This window comes from Silurus meridionalis, chromosome 20 (genome assembly GCF_014805685.1).
Source record: "Silurus meridionalis isolate SWU-2019-XX chromosome 20, ASM1480568v1, whole genome shotgun sequence".
NCBI lineage: Eukaryota > Metazoa > Chordata > Actinopteri > Siluriformes > Siluridae > Silurus > Silurus meridionalis.
In genome coordinates, this window is record NC_060903.1 from 18,565,708 (window position 1) to 18,575,705 (window position 9,998).

Genomic DNA, 9,998 nt, shown 5'->3' on the forward strand with positions numbered 1-9,998 from the left:
TGTCTGATATTTTAGAACATTTTAAACAGCGGTAATAAAACAGATGTTCAAAACACTCTGAATCCCTTGCATCTTTTCCTACTTCATACACATTTTTACACATAGAGATGCATAAAACGTATTTTTTGAGCTCATGACCTTCCGATCCAACATCCAATAATATAATATGCTGCGTCTTCCTGGAAGATGTTCCACTAGATTTTGTGGAGATTTGTGGAGAGTGTTAGTAAAGTCAGGTAGTGATGAAGGTGAGGAGGTCTGGGGTGCAGTCAGCATTCACATTCATCTCCAATATGGATGGAGCTCTATAGCAGGAGATCTTCCACATCTTCCACAACATTAAAGTAACTATTAATAGATAAAAACTCATTCTTTAAGAAATAAAGTGTAGCATTTTGTTTTACATTGGGATTACATTGTTTTATATATTAATTACAAATCTCAGTGTTTATCCATTTATAGTTACAGATAATGTTGTTGAATGTGAATTAGTTAATGGCGATGTTTTAGGTTTGGAAAGTGAGTTTTTTTCGTCAATCGCTAATAGCATTAGCTCCAAACAAGTCCAAGCTGTTCTCTTCCCTGTCCAAGCCCATGATGTTTCAGTGAAAGTTATTGCATGGAGATTTGGCAGCAGGAGGTGCAGATTATGGAAAATAGAGTTGCAAGACACAGCCTAGTTTCTCCCTCCTGCTTCCCCCTCCCTCTATCCATCCATATCCTTCTCTCCTTGTTTCCCTCCCCCTCCCCCTCCTCCTCCTCATCCACCTGTCAGTACTGAACCCAAAAAACACTTCAGAACACTTCTGGACAAACACGGCACTTAATGAGGCACGACAGCTTCAGCCTGAGCTCACCAACATCACGATGGTAAGGAGGAATAAAAGTGAGGGCTTGTGGTCGGATTTAAAAGAGGTGAAGAAAACCAGGTTTGGAGAAAGATACAGTATCTATCTATCTATCTATCTATCTATCTATCTATCTATCTATCTATCTATCTGTCTGTCTGTCTGTCTGTCTGTCTGTCTGTCTGTCTGTCTGTCTGTCTGTCTGCAGGCACACAATTATATAAGTTGCTTTTGGATGCAGTAGCCTAACATTTTGGCTTCACTTGGACTTGTTCTATATGTTTCAAGGGGTGTGGCTTCTCCCTGAAGGCAGTATGTTGAAGTGGAGGTGTGATGGGTGTGAGCTGTCAGCAGCTATGCTGAAGGCTCTGCTAGTGAGGTGGGTGTGGTAGATGTCCAATAGGGAGGGCAGAGAGACACCGGTGATCTCGCTGGCTGCATTCACTATGCGTTGCAGAGTCTTTTGAAAGGAGGCAGTGCAGCCTCCATACCACATGGTGATGCAGCTGATGAGGATGGTCTCTATGGTGCCCTGGTAAGAGGAGCACACGATGGAAGATTGGATTCCTACTTTCCTCAGTTTGCAGAGAAATTAGCAGCGTGACTGAGCTTTCTTGGTCAGTGGTGTGGTGTTTGTCATCCAGGCGAGGTCCTCAGAGATATGCATGAGATGTTGAAGATGTCAGTTAGTACATCCTTGAGTTCTTAGAACAGTCCTTAAGAACCCAACCAGGTATGTTGTCTGGTCCGACTGCCTTGCGTGGGTTGATCCTCATGAGCGTCTTTTCCACGCTGACTGGGGACAGACACACAGCTCCTGCTCCTGTGGGAAAGGTGGGATCTTCTGTGCTGTGCGGTGCTTTGGATGTCAAATCAGCCAAAGACTTTGTTGAGGCTGTTTAGCAGAGATTTGTCACTGTCACAGATCCGTGGCAGGGGTTTATAGTTTGTTAAGGTTCGGATGCCTTGCCAGAGATTCTGTGTGTCTCTGCTGTTGCTGAAATGTCCAGATATTTTATTGCTATATTGACGTTTTGCTTCCCTGATTCCACAGGACAACACCCTTTACTAACACCCTTGTGTCTGCATGAATCTCCACAAAATTGAGTGGAACATCTGTGCAGAAGAATGGAGGGTATTATATTAAAGCAAACTGTGGATTAAAGGTGCAATGGGATGCTCAATACAATACTCAATAAATACAGATTTTATGTTCAAATGTCTACAAACCTCTGTTTATACAGTGTTCATACATGCAGATTTGATGTTATAGCACATTAATTCAACATTTGGTCTTCACAAGGTATTTAACCTCTTTACTCTTCAGGAACTTTTGTCCTGGATGTGTATAATCCTGAGGAATGGAGCTGAGGTGGTGGGGTGCCAATATATATTTCTAATTCTATTTGGAATTCTAATGGAATGCGCTTTATCCTTGTTTAATTCAGCATAAATGGACTGTGAGCGCGAGTCAGACAGAGAGCTTATAAAGATAGTTGTGACTGTCAGGGAGTTGAGTCAGACTTCATCCATTTTATTTCTAAATTCTGCATGGCTTCCGTTTATTATTCCTCACTGCAGCCATGGATTCAATCTGGGATGGAGTGTTTGCTTTGCCGGCTTGTGGTGTTTGATTTTTCATATTGCGTTTGATGTAAAGTCAGTCGTACGAGAGATCATAAGCAGCCGAACGTCTTCTCGCTGACACGACGCTGATGTAAAATCACGCAGTTTAAATAATATTCATGAAAATACAAAGAAAGTCTAAACGGAAAAGTTTACAGGGAAAATGCCGGGACAAAAGCGTGGTGCAGAGCTCAGCAATATGAAGACGGAAGCTGAATACAGAATGAAATGGACGCTGAGGTCTGGCCAAGGCAGCTGAAAGAGGAGTTAATTGCCTCGGGCCGGCCGCTAAATAAGGACACGTCAGCCGAGCGCTGGGGACGATGCAGTGACTGCACAATTAACTCATCCATCCACACATCCGCAGTCCGCTTTGTTCCCGTCGCTCACGCAGGAGTTTCATGTTCGGACTGTTTTTCTGCTTCGTTTCTGTTTTCCTTCTTAGCAACGAGAATCTTTATGAAACACACTGGAGTAAAAATGCAGCATAAATGTTTCACTGAACAATTACATTTCCACAACCACGACATTTCCAGCCATATTTGTTAGTCAGGAGTACACATTAAACACCTTTGGGATGAATGTGAACGCTGACTGCACTGAACCCAGGCTTCTTCACCTTCTCACCTACATCAGTACCTGACTTCACTAACACGCGTCTAGCTGAAAGACCACCATCACCACCACCACCATCACTACCACCATCACCATCACCACCCCCACCATCACCACCACCACCATCTATTTATACACTGTGTTTATGTTAATGAGCTTGTTTCTATAGCAACACCTCAAACAAAGGAATTAGCTCTGAATGTTTAATGCACCTGGAAGGAGTCTCCAGTGTCAGTGGTTCTTACACAGCGAGGGTGATGAGAATTCTGAAGGAAAAGTGTTGGGGTTTCCTGAGAGCTTCAGTTCATATTTGTGTGTTAGGAAAAACGTTTATTTTTCCTGTCAATCATTTCTGACTCGAACACTGAATGACTCATCTGCCTTTTTGTGAAGGGAAAAAATTAATAAGCACTGGTTCTGGTCTTTGAGGCGAAGATGAAGGTGAAGATGAAGATGAAGGTAATGGTGATGACCTTCACCATGTTAAAAGTTTTTCTTTTTTTTTTTTATGCTGTGAGCTCAACCCCAATTAAGACAAAACCCTCCAAACCAGAGAACTGGAGTGTGACCATGTCTGAAGGCCATCGCCACTCGAGACCTTCACTGACACACGGTAGTTTTTCACCATGAACAGGAGGCGGATTGCCATGGAAACGAGACCCCTCGCTGCCCGGGCATGATGTGATCTACTTGTCCTATGCATTCTGATTACGCCATCAAAGTACGAGCCTCGGCACGGGAACGAAGGTTTAAAGAATATTAATCATCGATTTTGTGCAAAAGGGAGCTCTGGAGAAGCTTTGATGGAAAACCAAAAAGAGGATGAAACAAATGGAAAAACAAACAAGGCTACACTCCATGCAGGATGCTATGTTATGTGTTTTAGCTTAATAAAATAAAATAATTAATACAAAATTAAATAAGTGGCAGGGATGGACTCTATCATATATATCTCTATATATCAGTGGTGGTCCATGTATTTCACCCCCAGGCCTTCTGTGGTGTCCTGCCTGAATCAAGACACCATTTAATCCCATCATTATGATGCCACATGTATAGAAACCATCAGTATTATAGAGAAGTGCAGTAGAACAGAGCTGCATCACACACAGGATCTCCTACAGAGAGGATGAACATCACTATCACAATCACCACTAAAGCAAGAAACACAATGAACACAATTTAACACGTCTCCTTTCACTGGAGCCACAACTGCACCTCCACATACATCATCTCCAGCAGAAGCACTGATATTCACCTCATCACTTCACCCTGGGGTTTTCTGCGTTTCTGTACACATTTTTAACGCATTACAGTTTTTTTGTGGATTTGAGATGAAGGCAATTTGTGTTTTTGTGCAAATTCTACAGTAAAGAAAACACAAAAGTATAAACAGTTCTGTTTTGAACAGTTTTGGCTGACCTTTCCTCAAAGTCTGTCTTGTAAATGTCCTTGTAAGTGTATCTGTGACCAAATCAATTTCTTCTCCTCTGTCAGTCATCGTGGATCAAAAAAAGCAGATATTAAATCCACATGAGTATATTTGAGCTTTCAACAGATGCAGTTTGCAGAAGTGACGCTCTCTGACCATCCATTCGACGGATGTGAAAATGCCAACATTATTATACGCCTTCTAGAGGGCTGTGAAGTCGCCACCTGATTGGTTAAAGCAACAGCTTTCTTCAAAGATAAAGAGAGAAAATAAAACAGAAGCTGGAGACAGAATGAACTTTTACAGCTGCTTTAAGTGAGGAACAGGATGCAACTATAAACGGATAAAAGTGAATGAAATCTCGTAATCATGGGCAGTATTGCTGCAGTGTCAGAGGATGAAACGCTTCTCGTAGGAAAAGAGCTCATTGTATGGATGTGAAACGTAGCGTATCCTTCAGCAGTATGTTCTGGAGCCGGGGGAGGGTTTGGTTTGGTTTGCTCTTAGACGTGTTGTTTGTTTGCTGTTCTCACGCTCGCTGCACCTCGTAGGCAGGATTATGGATGATGCAGCAGACGTGCAACATGGATGAAGCTCACTCATGGATCTGGAGTGTAAAAAACCAGAAAGACCTGGTAAAATATCAGAGAGGCTGTTGTGTGTGTTTGTTTGTTTGTTTTTTTTTACCCACAATCATTATCCCATCTCATATATTACTCACTGCAGTATGGTTTGATGTTTGGTGTGTTATCTGAGATTGGTGTGTGTGTGTGTGTGTGTGTGTGTGTGTGTGTATCATTTGTATTTAGAACAGCACAAAGCAGTCTTGTCATTTATGCAGTGATGCGGCATGTCGGTGGATAAGCATGAGTTCACCTGTCATGTACCAGTTTCCTCCAGAAACACCTCCACAGCCCAATACCCCCACCCACACCACATCCCCACCCGCACAACCCCACCCCCCCACCACATCCTCACCACCACCCCAATACCCCCACCCACACCACATCCCCACCTGAACACCCCACCACCACAACATCCTCACCACCACCCCAATACCCCCACCCCACCACATCCCCACCCCACAACACCACCCCCACCACATCCTCACCACCACCCCAATACCCCCACCCCACCACATCTTCACTACCACACTACCACCACAACCCCACACTACCAACTTCAATTTTATCCATCTCTTTATCTTTTAAACATCCGCTCTCTTTCCCTCTCTCATACTCTTCCCTCACTCTGCCCCTCCCCTTCACCCCCACCCCTCTTTTCTCAATTTCAGTTTTCAATTTCACTACTTTATTGCAATGATTGTTTATATATAATATTCAATCAAAGAAAAATCAAAGAAAGAAAGAAAGAAAGAAAGAAAGAAAGAAAGAAAGAAAGAAAGAGGAAAAAATAACAGTGATTACATGCCAAAGAAGAAGAAACAAACCAATAAATAAATGTATAAATTGATTAATTCATTTTACTTTTTTACTTTTACTCTTAGAAAAAAAAGTCATCCATCATCACCTCATTTAGAGGAAAAGGCTATCAGGATCACTGAACCGTCTCCGTCTTCACGTCTTTGATTAATAATCGACGTATAGAAGAGCTATTCAGATGTAGAGCGATCTAAAATCGAATCGTCTTCACCACGCAACGCAACAACACGCCACGCCACGGCACGGCACGCCACGGCCTGCATAACAAACAATAACGCGTGACTCTGATATCTGATGCCATTTATATTCCGTCTGAGGAGCTGCTATTATCAGAGCATGAAAATAATATATGATGCAAGATATGCAACATGCACACGGCGACAGAGAGATGACTTATCTCACCCGCTTCTCTAACAAACGCACAAACGTCGAGTCCGAGTCGAGACTCACCAGCATCAGGTCTGAAATAGTTTATTTTTATTACCAAATAATTTTTACAAATTTCAGCATTTATTCCTAGAAAGAAATAAAATCCAGTTTAAACCAAAAACAGAACACTGAACTCTAAACCTCAAAACGGCAACGATAACGAGGAGCATTAGAGAGAAACGTGAGACAGACTGAGAGGTGAGTTTTATACACGTGATCGTTATCAGTGAAGGTGGAACAAAGAAAGTCCAGTGAGGTGCAGTGGCTTATAGGAAGTGGAGCCTGTTAGCAAAATCCTAAAGAGTTTGTGTAGTGTGTAGTGTGTGATGAGATTGTTTAGGCAGTGTGTAGTGTGTGAAGTGTGTGTAGGAGTGGGAAAAGTGTGCATTGTGTTTAGTGTGTAGGATTGTGTAGAGTGTGTAGGAGTGTAGAGTGTGTAGGAGTGTGTAAAATTGTGTAGGATTGTGTAGTGTGTAGGATTTTGTAGAGTTTGCTGGAGTGTGTAGTGTGTGTAGGAGTGTGTAGAGTGTGTAGTGTGTGTAGGAGTGTGTTGGAGTGTGTAGGATTGTGTAGAGTGTGGAGAGTGTGTAGAGTGTGTTGGAGTGTGTAGTGTGTTTAGGATTGTGTAGTGTGTGTAGATTTATGTAGAGTGTGGTGAGTGTAAAAACATTATTAGTAAACATTGTGCTAAAGCCACGTGATTGGTTGATTGGATAATCACCTGACTGCACATTGACTCGTCTCAGGTGTGTTAAGAAATGGCTGCTGTGAAACGCAGGTCAGAGCTCAGGGTGTGTTTAATCCTCCCTCCCTTCCTCTCTCTCTCTCTCTCTCTCTCTCTCTCTCTCTCTCTCTGTCTGGACACAGGTCATGGAATGCAATGGACGAGCAGCACCATGGTGAAGGTCAGAGCCTCGTCTCCTGGCGCCTCCTCGTCTCCTCAACAAGCTCAATCCAATTAGCGGAGATTAAAGGTGCAGTAATGATTTGTTCGTGAGAAGCGCAGTTCCAGTGAGAAGGTTAAAATGTTCAAACATCTTTGAAAAGTGACTGTGAAATATATGAAAAAACATGAAAAACATCTACTGAAATCTTTCTTTCTTTTATTTTTGCTTCTGCGTTTGTGTGTTTGTGCGTTTGTGTGTGTTTGTGTGTGTGTGTGTGTGTTTGTGTGCGCCCTCCTAAGCTGCCACTTTTAAAGGATTTGACTGACACCTATTGAAGGTACCTGCTCATTACGGGCCTTTTGTACACTTACACATCGCTATATTTATTGTAACGGCTGCTCTTCAAGCGCAATCTGCTGACAGGCACCTGTGCAATTACGTGGCATATGGCTCACAGTTAACGCTTGTGTATTTGACTAGACATTTCTAATAACTGCTTTGTAGACTCGTGTACTTTGACTTGCTTTGTCTCCGGTTGTGCTGCTTCTTCTGTAGTATGTTATGCAGTGGGATTTTTTATCAAATCGCTCTTCTTCACGGATCGGAAGTTCTGAGACGAAGAACGTGATGGTGACACGCATCCCTCAGCTTTATGAGGAATTTATGAGGTACGGCTCATTGGTGTTTAGGCCTTCGACTCTAAGCGCAGGGATTTATTGACCAGGAAATAAGTGTCCTTGGGTGGTTATGGGGTCCAAAAAGATTGAATGGTTCTTTTCTTTTGCAGGAAATAAAGTAAAAGATCAAACAGAAGCAGAATAAAGAATTCTATTTTATTTGTCTGTTTTATTTATAAATTAGCTGTTCGATTGAATTATTATTAATACATTTAACTCCATAATGATTCTGCAGTTTTTTCTTTTTCTTCCTTGACAATACAGGACTGACTGGTTTGTGCTTCTTTTTGAACATCCCACTTTATATTTAATCTTCAATTGTGGTTATAATGATCTCCAGATTTATTCAGCTACAAGGATGTTAGTAAACTCAGGTAATGATGTAGGTGAGAAGGTGAGGAGGTCTGGGGTTCAGTAGGGTTGGATCTCTATAGCAAGAGATCTTTCACTCCAAACCATGCAAAGCAGATCTTCGTGGAGCAGGCTTTGTATTTAAGGGCATTGTCATGCTGGAACAGGTTTGGGTCTCCAAGTTCAAGTGAAGGAGCAATTTCACATAACATCCAAAGATGTCCTGTATAATGGTTTATCTCTGACATGACCAGTTTGGAAAGAACCACATGTGGCTGGAAATGTCAGGTGTCCCAATAATTTGGCAATAGGAGTTCCTCAGGGTTTAGTATTTGGTTCTACTTTGGTATAATTTTGTATTTCTGATATCAGTTAATATAATATAAAAACATCACGCTAGTGTCTTCTCATTTCTGCCTTAATCATCAGTGTGTGTGTGTGTGTGTGTGTGTGTGTGTGTGTGTGATAAGTTTTTCATCATTATTACACCATATTAATATATAACTCCTTGACAACATTCTGGTTCCACAGCTGTTCTGCACAATGTCACTGTCACTTCAGCAAATTTGCAGAATTATACAAAGCCATTATCTGTGAACATCCTACCGACTCTCCTTCCTTCCTTTTTTCCTTCTCTTCTTCCTTCCTTCCTTCCTTCTGGCCCGAGACACACGGGTATCACCTGGAAAAAATCTAGAAAGCAGCTCTAATTCAGTAAGGTGTTGTGATATAAACACACCATTAAATTGCCCCACATCCCTGATTTTCACCCATCTTGATTTTCCCAGACTGCTCATGTATATTTATATATATAAAGAGAGAGAGAGAGGGAGAGAGAGAGAAAGAGAGAGAGAGAGAGAGAAAACTGTGACATTTCCTCATGTTTATAGAAATCCACTTCACATAGTTCATGGCTCTTCGCTCGGTCCAGCTGCTGCCAGCTGGCAAATTACCATGCAGCCTGAGCAATAATGCGGCAAATATTTCACTCGCATCTCTGTGTAAGTGATATTCCACTCCCGTCTCTCCGTCTCTTCGTCTCTCCGTCTGACTGCTGCGGCTCACGGCGGCTCCTGGGAACGATTCTGAAATTCTGAGGAAAAAATACAATCTACTGTTTATGAAATTCACTCATTAACGTGACCACAGTATCTATTGTTCCATTCAGAGTTACAGTAATGACAGCTCACCATCCACTGTCTCATTTACACCACAGTCTGTCTGTCTGTCTGTCTGTCTGTCTGTCTGTCTGATTTATGTTATGTTTTAGAATATATTGTTGATATTTTGATTTAAGCATATAAACAAGCAGACAAACAAACAAATAAATATTTTTTTTCTACTCATTCCAGGGCATCCAGATGTTGTAAAAGCTCCAGTTGTGGCGCATCTCATCAGAGGTGGCAAAAGTCCACACATCCTTCACTCAGTAGAAGTGCAGATACTGATGTTTTAAAAGTTCTGACTGCACGTTTTTACTCAGGTTAAAGAAGTTAAAGAAGTTTGTGCTCCGACATGTTCTTCAGTAAAAAGTCTTTATTACTACCTGTTTAAGAGTCACGCTGGGAACTGAACCCCATCATATTAATATATTAATACAAAGCGAATTTCAAATGTTGATGAGAAAAGATGATGATGATGATCAGGAATGTCTCTGTTCTCAGTCATGTTCTCATCACTGACTCCCTCTG